Consider the following 18,188-nt stretch of genomic DNA (forward strand, 5'->3'; position numbering starts at 1 on the left):
ATGGATAATCTTCTCCATTGCCGTTCTGGAGGATGTGATGGATCCATCAGGACGTCGGAGGGCAGTCATCTTGGTCTTATAGTTGGCGAAGGACAGGCGGGCGTTACGAATACTTTTCCCGGCTTCTGCCGCATCTACCAGTACTTCTGCTCTTCTCTCTTTGAGGTCTTCCTTGATCGCATCTCTGCACTGCTTTGCAAGCTCGGACGTTAGCTTCCGGTTGCCTGACACTACTTCCACTACCCAGCCGTCGCCACACTCCAGGACGCTTTCCGGACCCGCGCGGCAGCTCCGGCCGAGACCCACGCACAACTGAAGACCCACAGAACAAGGTAAGCGGAACTCTCTGAGACCTTGGACTCCAGGCTCGGCGGACCCAGGGACAGAGCTTCTCTGCTTGCTCCCACCACCACAGGTGACAAAGGGATTCTAATCAGGAGCCCCACCCTACCCTGCCCTGTCTGCTTCCATCAACCACCCAGGGATCGAATTGTGCACAGGAGACCCACCCTACCCAGATAAATATCCCACTGGCAGACTTCCACTCTCGACACTACTTCCACTACCCAGCCGTCGCCACACTCCAGGACGCTTTCCGGACCCGCGCGGCAGCTCCGGCCGAGACCCACGCACAACTGAAGACCCACAGAACAAGGTAAGCGGAACTCTCTGAGACCTTGGACTCCAGGCTCGGCGGACCCAGGGACAGAGCTTCTCTGCTTGCTCCCACCACCACAGGTGACAAAGGGATTCTAATCAGGAGCCCCACCCTACCCTGCCCTGTCTGCTTCCATCAACCACCCAGGGATCGAATTGTGCACAGGAGACCCACCCTACCCAGATAAATATCCCACTGGCAGACTTCCACTCTCGACACTACTTCCACTACCCAGCCGTCGCCACACTCCAGGACGCTTTCCGGACCCGCGCGGCAGCTCCGGCCGAGACCCACGCACAACTGAAGACCCACAGAACAAGGTAAGCGGAACTCTCTGAGACCTTGGACTCCAGGCTCGGCGGACCCAGGGACAGAGCTTCTCTGCTTGCTCCCACCACCACAGGTGACAAAGGGATTCTAATCAGGAGCCCCACCCTACCCTGCCCTGTCTGCTTCCATCAACCACCCAGGGATCGAATTGTGCACAGGAGACCCACCCTACCCAGATAAATATCCCACTGGCAGACTTCCACTCTCGACACTACTTCCACTACCCAGCCGTCGCCACACTCCAGGACGCTTTCCGGACCCGCGCGGCAGCTCCGGCCGAGACCCACGCACAACTGAAGACCCACAGAACAAGGTAAGCGGAACTCTCTGAGACCTTGGACTCCAGGCTCGGCGGACCCAGGGACAGAGCTTCTCTGCTTGCTCCCACCACCACAGGTGACAAAGGGATTCTAATCAGGAGCCCCACCCTACCCTGCCCTGTCTGCTTCCATCAACCACCCAGGGATCGAATTGTGCACAGGAGACCCACCCTACCCAGATAAATATCCCACTGGCAGACTTCCACTCTCGACACTACTTCCACTACCCAGCCGTCGCCACACTCCAGGACGCTTTCCGGACCCGCGCGGCAGCTCCGGCCGAGACCCACGCACAACTGAAGACCCACAGAACAAGGTAAGCGGAACTCTCTGAGACCTTGGACTCCAGGCTCGGCGGACCCAGGGACAGAGCTTCTCTGCTTGCTCCCACCACCACAGGTGACAAAGGGATTCTAATCAGGAGCCCCACCCTACCCTGCCCTGTCTGCTTCCATCAACCACCCAGGGATCGAATTGTGCACAGGAGACCCACCCTACCCAGATAAATATCCCACTGGCAGACTTCCACTCTCGACACTACTTCCACTACCCAGCCGTCGCCACACTCCAGGACGCTTTCCGGACCCGCGCGGCAGCTCCGGCCGAGACCCACGCACAACTGAAGACCCACAGAACAAGGTAAGCGGAACTCTCTGAGACCTTGGACTCCAGGCTCGGCGGACCCAGGGACAGAGCTTCTCTGCTTGCTCCCACCACCACAGGTGACAAAGGGATTCTAATCAGGAGCCCCACCCTACCCTGCCCTGTCTGCTTCCATCAACCACCCAGGGATCGAATTGTGCAAGCGGCCGCGCGACACATCATAAGACAGTAAATACCCGTCTTCTGGAATTTTCGTACCATATTTGATAGGGTTCAAATATGGTAACACCTACAAGGGGGATTAGAGGTCCCCCCAAAAGCCTCTATACCTCTCGGAAAGACTGGCAAGCTACCGAGAGTATTCCGCCCGCACGGAAGAGCCTGGCAAGCTATCCGCTGTGTATTCGATATGCCAAAACCAGTAACTACAACTGGTCTCATTCACCTGACCCTGAAGGCTTCACCGACATGGCAGCACTGAGAAGGATGAGAAAGGAGAGGCCGACAAAATCTCAAGGCCGACCTAGGCTGCCACAACGAAGGAAGACAAAAATGATCGTCTGTACTTTCAATGCACGTATGCTAGCATCAGATGCATCCATCGAGGACCTGATGGTACAAGCGCGAATGATCAAGTACGACATCATTGGTCTGACCGAGACAAGAAGGCACGAATCTCACCATGCCGTTTTCGACACTGGAGAAGAATTGTTCCTCGGAACATGCGATAAAAGAGGTGTTGGAGGCGTCGGTGTCCTTGTCAACACAAACTTGGCCAAGAGCATTGATTCATTCGAATGCCTAACAACCCGAATCGGACGTTTACATTTGAATAGATGTGGCTCACTGCCTGCAGTTTCTATCTTCGTTGTCTACGCACCAACATCTCATTATGATGAAAGAGAAATCGAGAAGTTCTACATGGAGCTAGAGAAGTTCTATAAAGAAGATCACACCTTCTACAAGATCATTGTGGGTGATTTTAATGCCAAGATAGGACCGAGAAGATCAGCTGAAGAACTTCACATCGGAACCCATGGCCTAGAATGGAACGAACAGGGTGAGAGACTGTCTGAGTTCATCATGTCGACCAAGACCATTCATGGTAACTCACAGTTCCAGAAGGCAGAATCTAAACGATGGACATGGGCGTCTCCCGGTGGACGATTCCACAACGAAATAGACCACATCATATTCAATCGACGGTTTTGCCTGACTGATGTCGCTGTTGTCCCAAAATTTCGAACGGGATCGGACCACCGTCTCCTTCGTGCAAAATTCTACTTCACAGAGCGGGGAGAAAGGGCTGCAAAGTTCAAAAAGAGAACTCCCAGAACGACCACCAACTGGGAACTCTTTGGTACTATTGCGGCAACATGGGAAGATGCCATTGTTGACAACATTGACGAGGAATACGATCGACTGGTTCAGCACCTCCATGAATGTGCGAGGAATGCCAAGAGAGAGATAGCCACAAAAAGTCGCCTATCTTCGAAAACTCTTGAGCTAATTCGCCAGCGTGGTTTGGCGCATGCCTCAGGCAACCTCAGGAGAGATTAACTCATGAAATTTGCTTATAAATGGATAGACATAGAGAATATCATGCTAAGTGGAATGAGTCAGAAAGAGAGGGACAGACATAGAAGGAAGTCTCTCATTTGTGGAGTGTAAAACAACATAACATGAGGCTGACACCAAGGATACTAGAGACACGGGACAGATAGAGTGCTTCATAGCTGGAAGCCTGCCTCAGGAGCAAAGAGGAGAAGGCAGCTGGAATAGAGAAGGGATCACTAAGAAAACGATGGCTGGAGGAATCGGTCGGGATGGGAGATGTATGCAGAAAGTAAATAAAAGACCAAACAGGATAACTTCCCAGGGTCTCTATCGTAAACCACAATGCCCAAAAGTAGAGAGAGAGTATGGGGAATATTGTCTGCCATGGAGGCAGGAGGAGGGTGGGAAAGGGGCGGTATACCGGCGATATTGGTGGTGGGGAATGGGCACTGGTGGAGGGATGGGTGTTTGATCATTGTGTGATTGTAACCCAAAAACCTTGTAACTATGTCACAGTGATTCATTAAAATTATCACTATCACTATCACCCCATTGTTCATCGATTTCCTCTAGCGGGCCCAGTAACATCTCCATTCATCCCTGTCACGTGCTAGTGTTGCCGGATGGCATATTGGGGATTCTTTCAGGGTCAGGGGAATGAGGACTATCATTCTTACTGTTTTTGGCATATCGAGTATGCCACGGGGAGCTTGCGAGGCTCTGCCGTGTGGGCAGGATACTCTCCATAGCTTGCTGGGCTCTCCGAGAGGGATGGAGGCTTTTGCGGCAGCCTCTAATCACCTTCACAGGTGTTCCCAGATAGGCTGGGTTCTCTGACAGCTAGAAGTAGAGTATAAGAGGTCTTCTAGGAGCTTGGTTTTACACTCTCTGGATCCTGGCCATTGGTGGGGTTACACTGAAGTCGGTGGGCATAACTGTCTAGCCACTAGAACGTGGGGAATCTGGGTTGACGAGGCCCAGTCCTGATCTGAGCAGGATTGGAGATCTCAGCCCTGGGACCCACACATCTGGGTTTTTCTGACAATTCCTTCATGTGTGAGGCTCATCCAAGTGTGTGGAGAGTGGTCTCAGCATGGCTTTGTCTGGGTCCCAGAGGTTTTCAGCTGCCGAGGCTCTGCTCAGGGCGGAGAGGGGAACCGAACCCGCCTCCCTCCAATGGGCCCCACTGAGGACAGCCAGGCGCGGGGACAGAAGACTCTGCCTTGTTCTCTTCCCGGAGCTTGGTTTTAAAGTCTCTGGAATCTGAACATTGATGGGGTTACATAATAATAATAATTTATTATATATAATAATCATTCTCACTAAAATTAAATAAATAGATAAATAATTAAATTAAAAAAGTACATTTCGCTGGTTGCTTGGGGAAGGGCTGCAGAAAGGCCCTGCAGGACAGGTGTCAGCACTAAGGGGGTGGAAGATTAGGGAAGGGGCTAGGACTTCGCAAACACAGGCCCCTTCTTCCATAGGGCTCACGCAGCCTCCCCAGTTCTGACACGGTCCAGCCGCCGCTCCACCAGAACGTTCTTCATGCACCTCCTGCTCCATGTCCCAAGGAGCTCTCCCACTCCTCTGTCCATTCCCACTGGTCAGGGGCAGCCTCTTGGAATGGGAGCATGAAGATTCTGCCCAGGGCAGGGAGGGCACCTCCCACTCCCTCCCTGGCAGAGAGCCACAGCTGCTCCCCTTTGCCTCCTCCTCCTGCTTTATCTCCTTTATCTCCGGACCCTTTCTCAAACAACCCAGTGCTTGAGAAAGGGTCCCTGGGTGTCACAGCTCCACTGCCCAGCCCTGCCTGCCTGCACTACCGCATGCAGCCACAGGGGGCGCTACAAAGAGAGAGCAGAGGGACCCTGGTCCAGGCTCTGAGCTCCAGGTATAGGGCCCTGGGGTGTCAGGGACTCAAGCCCACTCGCCCTGTAACTGGGGTGTCACTGCATATGTCTCTGAGGTGGATTCTGCAGTCCCTCTGCCTCCGGGGCTCTGAGTGAGAGTGAGCCTGAGAATTTCTGCATCAGGGCTCTGCTATTCCTTGGGACCTGGGGACTTGGCTGCTCCTCCCTCAGGTGTGTGTGAACCACAGGACTCAGGGGCATCCCAGGAGTCCATTCGGATTGGCGGTGACCCTGTTCTGAGATGCAGGGGTGAGTGTGGGGCTCCCACTGTCCGGCCTCCCCCTGCTCAGCTGCCCAGTCCCCAGGTCAGAGGCCACGGATCCTCTGTTTCCGAGTGTAGCCTCTCGCTCTGTGAGGATCAGGGTTCAGATGGGACCAGACTTTTGCCTATGGGGCAGATAAGGATGGTGACTGACTCTCAGGGTCCCCAGGGCACTCCAGGAACCCTACCCCCAGGCCTCTGACTCCCCAGAATTCCCGGAGGAGCAGAGCCCCCTCAGTTCCCCTCACGATCAGCTGCATCACACCCAGGGACGACTGTCCGGGTTGCCGTGGGGCTCCCTCTGGACAGGCACCCCGAGGCCAGCTCTGTTCCAGCCTGCTCACTTCCCGTGGGAGAGTCTTCCCGGTCTCACTGGTGATCTCTGGAGCTCAGCATCCTCACAGACATGTCCTGAGCCCACACTCTCCCATCCCACTGCCCTTCCCGCCTCCAATCCAGGGAACAGCAGCCAGGCTGCCCCCATCTCCCCAACAGCACCCTCCCAATGCCTCCCCCGGGCCTGCTAGCACTGCCTCCCCCCTCGTGACCCTCCCCATCTACCTGCCTTGCACATGTAGAGAGGAGGGGGGAGTCCCCCCAAAACAATGTGAGACCCCAGTCCCTGACCCCTCCCTTTCATCCTCTCCCCTCAGGCCCCCCACATCCCTGCCTCTAGGAGGAAGCGGCTGCTCCGCCCAGTGCTAATAACACAGCATGGTCTTGACTGGTCAGAAGGTCACACCCAGAGGCCAGCATGTGGTTGGAGGAGGGACAGAGCTGTCGGGGCCAGGACCCTGCCCGTGGAACTCAGCCGGCCCTGCAGTGCATGCAGGACCCTGCGGAGTCCCCTAGAAACAGTCAGGAGGGCTGGACTGTTCTTCCTCCCCCAAGCCTCCCAGCTCTGTGCCTGCTGGCATCCCAACCCTACTGCTCCGCGACCCTCTTGCTCTGGGCTCCAGGTCAAGAGAGGGACAGTGGACACATTGGAAGTCGGGGCTCTGCTGCTCATGCCGAGCTCCTAACCTGGCTCCCTGGGGTGGGTGCATTGGGGGCAGCTGTCAGCAGCTGTGCTCAAGAGCCAGGGGATGCTCTCCAGAGGGTTGGACCAGGCAGGTTGAGGGAGAGGCAGGCAGGGAAGTTTGGGTCAGACAGGGGCTGCCCCCTCCCAGCCTGCTCTGATCCCTGGACTCTCTGAGCCCTCCCCATCTCTCTGTAATTCAGTGACTCTGGAATGGGGGCCCTGCATTCAGAAAAATGATGTGTCAGCTTCCAATTTCATCTGACCCCTCAACATAGCCTTGTGTGTCCACTGAGTCGGTGGGGAGGGCAGCTTTGAGCTTCAGAAACCACTTATTGCTCCAGCAGTACCTGTAGTTTGCTGTTAAGTTCAAAGCCTGAGAGGAAAATATCCATCCTAGAGGAAGCCAAGATAGTGGCGTAGGGAATGTTCTAGACAGGACTGTTCAGGATTCTGACCCTTGGACTAGGAATGAAACTCGGGGCATCTCTCTGGTTTGTTCAGTGACAACCTTTGTGTCTCATGACATGTGCATATTAGGTGCTCACTTTATTGTGTGTTTGAATAAGCCTTCTGAGGCCTGAAGTTGTCTCTGTCCTCCAATAACCCCTAAACTAGCCCCAGCCAAGGCAAACATGATAGCAGAGAAATAGAATTTAAAAAAAAGTGGTTCTTGAGATTTTTGAAAATCTACCTTTAGTGTGACTTGGGTAGTGGAGGTAGTCCACTGCCGTTTTCGACAGTGGAGAAGAATTGTTCCTCGGAACATGCAATAAAAGAGGTGTCGGAGGCGTCGGTGTCCTTGTCAACACAAACTTGGTCATGAGCATTGATTCATTCGAATGCCTAACTTCATCAAGATCATGAATGATCGTTTTGAGGCTCTTCATGTTCCCAGAGTGAACAGATGCCATTGGGCTACACTAGCACGCGACAGGGACAAATGGAGACGTCACTGGCGCCCGCTTGAGCAAATCGACGACTAACGGGAAGTTAAGTGATTAAGTGAGGTGATTAAGTGTGACTTAGGCATAGGAGCCAATGAACAGGGCTCCAGGGTTATTCCCTAGTCTGTGCTGGGGTTGGTCCTGGTGATCCTGGGAAATGTACAGCTCCAGGCATCAGATCCAAAGAACCTTCATGGCGAGCCTGTGCTCAGTCAGTCAGGGACTCTCCACACCCAGATGCCTTTGTGAATTACCAAAGGTCCCAGAGCTTTGTGGCCTGAGGCACAGAGAGCCTTGGTGAGGGGGGGGGGGGGGAGAAATCAACATTACCTTAATCCAAAATTGGGGAAGCCAGGCATCAGCAAAGCATCTACCATGACAGATCCCATGGTCTCCTCGAGATCCTTCTATGGTTCATCCTTTCCCCGCCTTCCATTCAGAGAAATCATCTGAGCCAGGAGAGGGACATTCCCAGGACACACAGCTAGGAGCAGGAGGAGCACAGGAACTGGCGGGAGCACTCTCACCTGTGCACCACCTGCTGCAGGGACTGAGGGGATGAGGAAGGCCAGGGGTGGAGAATGTTGATGATAGAAAACAACGGCCAGGAAGATTGGTCCATGGTTGGAATCCAATCTCAAGGGCAGGGGAAGAGGCAGTTGGGCTAGAGAAGGGGCCATTATGACAATGATGGTGGGGAGGGATCGCTCTGGATGGGAGACGTCTGCAGAGAGCGGGCAAAGGAGCAAACGTGATGGCCTCTCAGTATCTGTATTGCAAATCCTAATGCCCAAAGTAGAGAGAGAACTAGAAGAAAGCTGCCGCCCAGAGGCAGGCTTGGGGGTGGGGCGTGGGGAGTGGCAAGAGGGATATGGGGGGATATAGATGGTGGATAATGTACATGGGTAGAGAGTTGGGTGTTGGAACACTGTATGACTGAAACTGAGTCATGAAAACTTTGTAACTGTATCTCACAGTGATTGAATTGAAAAAAATATCAAAAAAATTAATAAGTTTATGGTAGAAAGTTTATGGGTAGAAACAACACAGAGAAGGTCAAAGTGCCCAAGGGACCAGGTGATGTAGGGATCGAATTCAAAACTTTCTTGTGCAAAGCATGTGCTCAATCTTTTGAACTGTTGATCTAGTTCTGCAAAATAATTTGTAAAATAGTTTTAGTCCAACCCACCAAGAAAATTTCAAACACCGACAATTGGGTCTTAACAAGACTAGCTTAGGATCCTGAGACATAGCTCATTAGGCTGGCGCATGGACTGTGTGAGGGAGACCTGGGTTTGATACCTGCCACTGCATGGCCTCCTGAGCACTGCCAGGTGCAACGTCACACACATCCAGGTGTGGCCCCCCAAAACAAAAATGTCCACCTTGCTTTGAAACGTGAGAAGACATTTAGTCCTAATGCCAAAGAATTCAGAAAACTAACATCCATCCCTAAATGAGGCCACTCTTGGGACCAACTCCATTCAAAGCTCTCTACTCAAGTAGACAGTGGGAGGAAGCCCCTTCTCATGGGATTTATATTCTAGAAGTGGGAGATAATAAGAACTGATGTGGATGAGAAAGACTGTGAAGACAGTAAAATGAGTGCTACTTACAGTATTGCAAAAAAACCTTGGTTACATTCTGAGGTCAACGTCTTAAGTGGTCTCTCCAGGAGTGCTAGAAGGGCAGCCCTCAAGAAAGGGGCTTGCTCCTTCTTCTCTGTGAATTAATGTTGAGTTCCATGCAAGAAAGGGGGATTTCCCCCAGGCCAGTGTGAAGGATGCATATGGCTATTCATTCCGTTTAAGAATGGCCTCCCAGAATAAGCTGTTTATGGCCCCAGAGTCCTCCTTCAGAAAATTTTGGGTGAGTGGTTCCATGCTGTCCCCTCTCTAGGAGAGTGATAAATAATCAGAGAGACTAAGAGTTTCAAGGACATGACAACATTTGGGAACCCCCATCTACCCTAAGTAGTGGTCCTTTTGCTGATCAGCTATGTTTCTTGGAAGCAGGGTGGTCAAGGGGAGAAGAATGTGTCTCGGATTTCAGTAGTGAGGAGGAAGCACCTAGACAGGCACAAGTGGACTAGTACTGTTGAATTCGCCAGCATGCTGAGCCCAGGGACACGCTGTTCCTCCCCCTGTTCTCCCCCCCACTCCCTACCCCCAAGCACCCCGGGGCCCAGACCACACTAGTCTGCAGTTCCAGTCCTGTTTGGCTGGCAGGGGTGGGGAGGGGAGTCCAGGAGCAGGGCGGGAAGAAGAGGACCTGATTGGACGACTTTGGTGCCTTCACGGGAAGAAGGAACGCCTGGGTCCTGCTAGTTATGATGTGCCAGCTGGGACCCAATAAAGGTGGTTTAAAGGCAGCAGAAACGTGCCGCAGGGGAGGGGCACGCGGGCTGCCATCATAGCACTACCATAATGGCTCGGCACCCCTCAGGGCGCCTACACCCTTTGAGCTTGGATTGCAGCACCTCGCAGCCTCTGCTGGTCATGTCTTGGCTGCTACTCCGGACTCTTTGTCTCCTCAGGTGCGACCAATGTGGCTGCTGTGCAGGGAGCTTAGCCCCCGGAGTGGGTCCTGCACCCAGTCCTGCTGACCTCCCTCGTACCCCAGGGAACTCCAAGTCCTGAACATTCACATTCCTCTGATCTTCCACCAGAATCACCCCTTGCCCTTCAACCCCGGGCCAAGCCTGGTTCATTCATCACCTGCATACCTCGACTGCTGCCCAGCTGTTGTTCCCGCCTCAGAAGATGTCCAGGAGTTTGGTCCTTGTCCTCGATGAGGATTCAAGAGTTGCCTTCTGGGCCACATCGATTTCCCGTTTCAGAACAGGGTTGGAATGACAAGCCAGCAACACATCAGAGGCTCCCAGTGGATCCAATGATACACTGGACTCAGGATCAGAGTCTGCCTCTAGCTTTGCCTCCTAGAGGGACAAGTACAATTCCAATTCCAACCTGAAGATCAGTCATTTGAAATGCCTGTTCCACCTTTAGGTGGACCGATTACAACTTTTTGTAAAACTTGATTATTTCACCTGAAAACTGGAGGAAGGGTCTAGTTGGCCTTCACCATGCTGCTAAAGTTGTTGGGCCTCCCAGAAAACCTAAGAGACCTCATTTTCTATTAGATGCAGGATGATGGCTTAGATTCCAAGATAGATATCTTTTATTCCGAGGGGTGTGTCCCTTTGGATGTACTGGGAGATTCAGAGCAAGTCCAAATCTCTCACGAGATTGAATCCTCCCCCCTCCCCGCAGCATCCAGAACCTTTTGAAGAGATAGAACAGCTTCCCTTTAAGCCCTGAAATGTGAAGTTTCAGCAAGCACACGACAGAGCCCAGCTGCACTTCCAGGATCTCCCGAGAAATTGAAATCTTCTTTAGCTCAGGACTCAGATTTGCTGTCAAGTACCCCTGAAGAGGGTGATACTGCTTCAGTCCTGCCAGAAACCTTAGTTCAGCCTACACTGGCTGCTGAGGAAAGGGGATCTTCAGGGCCTCAGGAGGCGGAAGCTCAGCCTTCAGAGTCAGGTCTGGAACTACACGTTTTTTACTGCATCATCAGGACAATGAACTGTCTCCAATCGAGAAGGAAGGCTGTGTTTCAAATGCATCTACTGTCACCATCAAAACTGCCAACTGCCGATTACCAGAACTCCAAAGGTCACCAGTGAGGGTGAATCTTAAATCCAGCCAGAAAACCCTAAATCTAACTCACACTGCAGAGAACTTTGAAGAGAAAGAGCAATCTCTAGGCCAAACTCAGGCCCAGTTAAAGCCTCCAGAGAGCCCTCAGGGTGATTCTCCAAGACAGCAGGAGACAATGGCTCTAGCTCCAAAGATCCCTGAGGTGACTGAATCTTCAGTCCAGCAGGAATCCCTAGCTCAGCCTCCTGCATCCTCTATGGAGTTGGAAGTGCAACCATTTCTGCATCCTGAGGAAAATGTTGCATCTCCAAGTCAGAATGATGCTTCACACTGAAACTTGCCTCTTGTCACTGCTAAATCCTTGGGTGTGTCATTTTCCATACTTTCAGAAGTCAGTTATGAGGTTGAACCTTCTCCAGTGCCACAGGAGACCCTGGATAAACCTTCTGAGCCCCCTGAGGAATGTGTCACTCAAGCACTCTTGTGTCCTGAAGAAAATATCCGTCTCCAAGTCAGAATGAAGCTCCAAGTTTAAATTTACCCCATGTCACTGCTAAACTTTTGGGTGTGACATTTTCCATATCTACAGAGTTCAGTGATGAGGATGAACCTTCAGTCCAGGAGGAGGTGCAGGCTCAGCCTCAAGAGCCCCCTGAGGAATCTATCCCTCAGCCATTTCTGCATTCTGAAGAAAATGTTCCATCTCCCAGTCAAAATCTCCATCTTCACGCGAAAAGGTGCCCAGTGTCATACAGGGAGCCAGGAGGCGGTGAGGGGCGCTCAGGGCCACGGAAGCCCCTTAGCTTTGCTCCCGATGTGGCAGCGGTGGTCTCCCAGCCCCTGTGTAGACTCTTTCATGCAGGAGACCAACTTTGATGTCTGGCCACACACAAACCTCTAAGCTCCACCAGGAGTGATGCCAGAAATCAGAGCTGGAGGAGCAAGTGAGAAGTGCTGAGCCCCACACAGCTGAGGCCTCCCCACAGCACTGGCAGCAACCGCCTGGCCTCGGTCTCAGGGACACCCCAGCTGTGCCCTCAGAAGGGGCCTGAGGAAACGACGGGTGGAGGGAAGGGAGGCCACTGCAGGGGTGGGGACAGATGAGGCAGAGGCTGTGCCTAGGGAGCTGCTCAGCTGTACACGGTCACCTGATCATCGTCCAGGTGCAATTAAGACACTGTCAGTGAAACCTTCCCACAAGGAACAGCCCAGGCCCATTGCCTTCATGGATTTCTCTGCGGAACTGATTCAATATAGAAGGACGAAATACCGCCAAGTGTACACTGATACTACGAACAATAACACTATTGAAAACAGGAGTCCTAATGTCATGTGATTTCATTTCAGAAAACTCACAAACCAGACTTAAGGTATGTGTAAGTCTACTTTTAATTTTTTTGTCATTGAGGACCGTGAAAAGCAAAGTCCGTGTGTGCTACAAGGAAGCATTCGCTTAGAAGGTGCTTTATTGCATGAAATGGTACATTTATAAGCACAACGAGAGTAAAGCCCAGGACACCGCAGGAACAACCCGGGCAAGGGGGCGAGGACAAAGAGAAGGGGAGGCTGTTGGCTTGGGAGGGGACGTCAGGCGACTGCAAAACGAGTCAATTTTCTCTAAAGGGACCCAACAGTGGGCCACGTTGGTGGAGGCCTGGAGGAAGAGCAGAGGGGACAGGGATGTCTGGTCCACTCCTCTGTTCCGCTGGATCCCAGCAGCTCAACTTCGCAAATTTCTCCTTGTTGACCTCCTCCCCCAGGAAGCAAACAAACAATGCATGAGAAAGTGCCCCAGAGCACACGGTGCCAGGCTCTGAGATCAAAGAAAGGGCCTGGGTGTCAAGGACTCACACCCACTGCCCTGTGACACACTGCGGGTGTCATTGCGGGAACAAGGACCTTGTCCCTGAGGTGAATCCTGAGGTCCCTCTGCCCCCTACCTCCCCCCCCCACACACACACACCCTAGAGCACAAAGACCTCTCCCCTGAGTTTGCCAGAAGGGCAGGCTTAGAGGTCCGTACAACCCCGAACAATTGGTTCTCTTCATAGCATGAAGTCAGCTGCCTTGAAACAATTCACTCCACACAATGTTGCATAAAATTGGAGCTTCTGCAATCTGAGAGCCAATGACCAGAGTCAAGGCTCTTGTCTTGCATATGACTGATCAATGTTTCAGTCTAACACATTACATGCATGCAACTGACCACTGTTTTGCCCCGACACCTTTCATGCCTCATGCTCTGCCAAGAGTGAGTCATGAGAACAGTGGGATAAGCACTGAATACTGCTGGGTGTGGCAACAAAGCAAGTTTTATTTATTTCCTTTTTTTTTTTTTTTTTTTTTGCTATTTGGGTCATGGGCTGTAGTTATAGCACAGCTGGTAGGGTATTTGCCTTGCAAGCGGCCAACATGGCCAAACCGAGTTCGACTCCTCTGTCGCTCTCCGAGAGCCCGGCAAGCTACCGAGAATATCTAGCCCACATGGCAAAGCCTGGCAAGCTCCCCGTGACGTATTCGATATGCCAAACAAGTAACAGTTGTCACACTGGAGACGTTACTGGGCCCGCTTTAGCAAATCGATGAACAATGGGAGGACTGTGACAGTGACAGTGCATTTTGGGTCATACGCAGTTATACTCAGGGGTTACTCCTGGTTCTCCTCTCATTAATGGCTTCTGGCGGTGCTCAGGGGAACATATGGGATGCTGAGAATCGAACTCTGGTAGGTCATGTGCAAGGCAAACGCCTTACCTGCCGTCCTATCACTCTAGTCCCAAAAACAAATTTTTTAATTACATAAAAATAAATAAGTAAAACTGGGCATTCTGCAAACATCTAGAATCTTATACTTTCCATCTTCACAGTCAAGGAACCTTGTTATAAAGGCTTCCACGACCTACTCAGGGTACCCCGGACTCCGCCTAGAGATTCAGAGCTGCATCCAATGGCGGTTGGAAGCCCTGACAGTACCAGGGATAGGACTGGGGTGCAGACGCGTGCCTGGCACACGGGAGCCTTAACCCTGCACTATCTCTCCGGGCCGACTTTAAGAATACCGGACAAGTGTATCTAAACGACTTTTCTCCTTAGTGGTATTCTTTCTGAACAACTGCTTTGGCTTTCAAAATGTTTTCCTAAAGACACTCAGAATTTGGATGTTAGAAATGATGAAGTCTTTAGCAACGGTCCCAGGCCAGTACGTAGTATGTTGCAGAGGATTCACGAGGCAGCACCTCCTGGTGACCTCTATCCCTGTCCTGCTGTGGGGTCTCCCGCAATCTAAGTCATGCTTCATTAGCCCTGTCACCTTGTCATTTGTCTGCGGATAAGAAGACTGGAGAGCGGGAGCAGCTCAGAGTTCTACTGAGCCTTCACCAGTTTGCTTTTTGAACTGGAAGATCGAAAGCAGAAATGCATTCTAAAATTCATAGACATGTTTTGTGCAAGACATTGAGGCAGAGCATTGGCCTCACATGTGAATTCCTGGATTCAATTCTAAACACAACCACACGCGCCCACAATTTAGACACCCGTTGCTTTCCAAATGAAGTGAAATATTTGTCTTATTTCACAATTGCCTTTCTTTGAATGCCAGAAAAACATGTCAACACACTTTATGCGCTGTAAGGAAAAATATTATTTATCACTTATTTGGACCATGTGCACATGTACGTGACTATGTATATGGATGTATACCCGGCAGTGTCCAGAATTACCTCTGGCTCTCAACTCAGGATTTCCACCTGGCACTGCTTGAAGGACCATACAAGATGCCTGGCATTGACCCCAGTCAGCCACATGCAAGGCGAGCACCCTGACTTCTGTACTATCGATCCGGTTCCTCCTCCTGATCTTGAGTGACTGAGGTTACTCTTGTTGTCGACCTCATGGGCTCCCTTTTGTCCTGCTGCCCACCCCACCACCCCACCGAAACCCAAACTCTGGCTAATCCCCTGTTTTGACCATTGCCCTAGAGAAAGCAATGTATGGGGAGTGGGGTCATGAGCCATCTGTGGGCCCTCATCTAGGACACCAGATTCTGGATCACCCAGGAAGGGTACCAGTGAGCTGGGTGGGGTGGGGACTTGTCGCCTTCTCTGGAACAACGATACACACTTCACTTAGTGCCTACCAGGAGGACTGAAACAGGGAACAGCAGCTCAGCTTCCCCCGAAGATGCTGGAGCCCAGGGAAGCCAATTATCTCCTGCGAAAAACCTCCACGAGAGGACGAGGATGCAGAGATTGCATCTTCCCCGCTTGAGGATCTACCAGTAGGTATCCCACAGATATCCCCCAAAAGTGCAAGAGCTCCCCCCACAATGAGACAAGCCCTGGTGTGCAGGGGATACACACAGGAGGAAGCAGAGCCTTTTTCAACTGTGGGGTCCACCTAAGACTCCTGTGTCCAAAGGAAGTTTCAGAAAACCAAGGAGTTTATTACAGGTAGCACTGTCCTCCCATTGTCCATCGATTTGCTCCAGCGGGCACCAGGAACGTCTCCATTGGGAGACTTGTTCTTACAGATTTGGGCATATTGAATATGCCAGGGGGAGTTTGCCAGGCTCTGCCGTGTGGGCAGGATACTCTCAGTAGCTTGCCGGGCTTTTCAAGAGGGTCAGAAATATCGAACCTGGGTTGGCTGTTTGATCTATCCCTTATGCTATAGCTCCAGCCCAGACTAATCCAGAAGGACTGCATAAGTATCTCCACACCTTCTCCCGCAGGCCGATAAACAGCTGCTGCTAGTGTGGGTGCCGACTGTGTGGGGACAGCCAGCGAGGGAACTTATGTCACTAGGAAATTGCAATACGACACATTCTTTCCATCCATTGTTTTAAATAAAAAATGAGTTTACTTTAATAGCAAATATATTCAATTTGAGATTTTTTGAAAAGATAAAGAACTATAGGAGATGGCAAAGCGAGTGTAGACTGTGTGTAGACTGTAGCTTCATCAGAAGCTCCTTCCTGGCACTGGCCTGGGTTCTGCGGCTGAGTCAGGGGCTCCCGCAGGAAGGACAGGATGCAGCTGGGAACAGAGAGGCAGCGCTTGGTGACCAAAGCCACACTAGCACGGTCCCTACCAGGTTCAGGAGACCAGAAGGGTCCAGGCTGCAAATCAGTCTGGGCAGTGGGTCCATGGACACGATGCAGAATGTCCCAGGACTGGAGCCCAGAACCTCCCCTGATCAGGCCTCTCCCTCCCACCTTTCTTCTTCTGTGATCAGCTCCAGGTCCCTGAACCAGGTGAGAAACTGCTCGTGGGGCTGCAGGTGATAGTTCTCTGCGGCCTCCTGGAGCAGGGCAATCTCGCGGAGGATCTTACGTTCCTTGGACAAGGCAGAGGAAGGAAGGGAAAGGCCTGAGTGGGGTGCGGCGCCATCCAGGGCTGCCCAAAGGCCAACTGGAAGGAAATTTCCACAGGGATTCCTCTTCACTCTGTCCATCAGCATCTCCACTTGTGTGAGACCAGATAACACCCCTCCACCAGGAAGTTCTCCTAGATGGATCTCTGGTCCCACAGGTACATATGGGTCTTCCATTGATTCATTCTCCTCCTCTAAGTGTCAGGCCGGAGGGACAGAGACAAGGAGGTCTCGACAGGGCACAATGGGGCAGGGAAGTTGGGTCCAGTCCTTCATTTCCCTGCAGTCCCAGCTGCTCACCTCGTGGAATTTCTCCATGATGATCTCCTTCCCCTGGAAGCAAACAGCCAATGCATGAGAAAGGGCCCCAAGGGACACTGTGCAAGGCTCTGAGTTCAAAGAAAGCGCCTGGGTGTCAGGGACTCAGGCCTACTGCCCTGTGACACACTGCGGGTGTCACTGGTGGGAGAAGGACCTTGTCCCTGAGGAGTCCTGAGGTCCCTCTGCCCCACACCTCTTGCTTATGGAGGGTCTTGGGGATGCCCCTGACCTCAGGTGGTTCTGCTCCAGGGACTCTGCTGATCCCTGGGAACTGGAGACAAGACCTTAGCGCTCAGTGCTGCTCCTGCCTCGGGCATATGACACCCCCGCCCAGGGACCCTCAGGAGTCCCCCTCAGGAGGGCTGCCCAGGGCTGAGATGCAGAGGGTGCCAGGCCCCCGCACAACCAGCCCACTCACCACAAAATCCGCCATCACTCTGTGAAGTTTCTCCAGCTCAATGAGGTAGGATCCCAGGAAGGGAATCACGCCCTGTGCCGAGGGGTCGTTAGAAAGGGGCCCTGTGCCTGGGGTCCCCAGGACACCTCCAGCCTCAGCCTCCCACGCATGGCTCCAGGTAAGCGGGAGCCCCTCCGTGATCACCCCCAAGGTCCTCCTCCCCTCTCGGCTGAGAGCCTCCGTGGGTTCCAGGATCCCAGCACTCTCCCTGGGGCGCCCCCACTGCCCTCCACACACCAGCTCTGCAGCTGCCCGAACTGGCCTGGGAGCAGGAATGAGGTCATCGGGAGACAGGGCGGGAAAGGGCCTCCTTTCAGAGGGAAGACCCCTGTCCCTGGGTCCCACACACGTCCCTCACCTGCCCCAGGGGTCTCTGCTGGCATCTCATGAGGTTCTTCCACCAGGATGTGAAGCCGCATCCCTGCTCCTCCTGGGGACGAGCACCCGTCCCTGAGCCTCTGTGCCCACACTCCTGGCCCCCACACTCCTCCCTCAGGCCTAGACTGAGGAGAACAGCAACAGCGGATCCTGCAGCCCCCACCCAGAGCAGCAGCACCACACAGATGGCCCCAGGGCCTCCTGCCCCGAGGGACCCCAACAGGTCCTAATCCCTCCCACACGCCTCCCCTGCCCATGCTGAGAAGACTGGAAAGTCACAGAAAACACCTGGGAGCCCAGCACATGCTCTTCCCTCCTGCCTCCTCCATGCAGGCCTCCAGCCTGCACACTACCTCTGGGGGCTTGCAGCGGTGATGTCGCTGGGCCTGTCT

This window comes from Sorex fumeus, unplaced genomic scaffold (genome assembly GCF_029834395.1).
Source record: "Sorex fumeus unplaced genomic scaffold, SorFum_2.1 ptg000080l, whole genome shotgun sequence".
NCBI lineage: Eukaryota > Metazoa > Chordata > Mammalia > Eulipotyphla > Soricidae > Sorex > Sorex fumeus.